This window comes from Mustela lutreola, chromosome 4 (assembly GCF_030435805.1).
Source record: "Mustela lutreola isolate mMusLut2 chromosome 4, mMusLut2.pri, whole genome shotgun sequence".
Lineage (NCBI taxonomy): Eukaryota > Metazoa > Chordata > Mammalia > Carnivora > Mustelidae > Mustela > Mustela lutreola.
The window spans coordinates 94,221,129-94,221,715 of NC_081293.1; the positions used below are offsets into that span (position 1 = coordinate 94,221,129).

The 587-nt window shown below is 28.6% G+C and overlaps 1 non-coding gene across 1 annotated transcript; it reads left to right on the top strand.

Annotated features, from left to right (window-relative positions):
- Positions 1-227: 227 nt before the first annotated feature.
- Positions 228-333, top strand: LOC131830968 (U6 spliceosomal RNA). Its single transcript, XR_009353495.1, has one exon. It is a non-coding gene; the product is annotated as a U6 spliceosomal RNA (small nuclear RNA).
- Positions 334-587: the final 254 nt, after the last annotated feature.

The following is a 587-nucleotide window of genomic DNA, read 5'->3' on the forward strand; positions in this document are numbered from 1 at the left end:
CATTTTAACAATGTTAATTCTTACCATTCATGAATATGAGCTATCTTTCCATTTATGTCTCCTTCAATTTCTTTATCAATGTCATAGTTTATGGGGTACAGATCTTTCATCTTCTTAGTTAAATCTTTTCCTAAGTATTTTATTAGTTTTGATGCTATTGTGAATTAGATTGTTCTCTTTATTTTTTCAGACAGTTCATCATTAGATTGTTAAAATGCTCCTGTCTTGTGCTTACTTTGGCAGCACATATACTAAAATTGGAATGATGCAGAGAAGATTAGCTTGATCACTGAAAAGGATGACATGAAAAACTGGGAAGCATTCCATATTAAAAAAAAATGAAACAAAACAAAATTCTTGTCTTTGATATATTGATCTTGTATTTGGCAGATTTACTAAATTTGTTAATTCAAAATTTTTGTGAATTTTTAGGATTCTTTTACATGTAAGTTCATGTTATCCAAAAAAAAGAAAATTTTACTTCTTACTTTTTTTTTTTTTTTGGAGTCTTTTATTTCTTTGTGTTCCTTGTTTCTCTGGCTAGGACATCCAGTACTATGTCAAATGAGAGTAGTGAAAGTGGACAC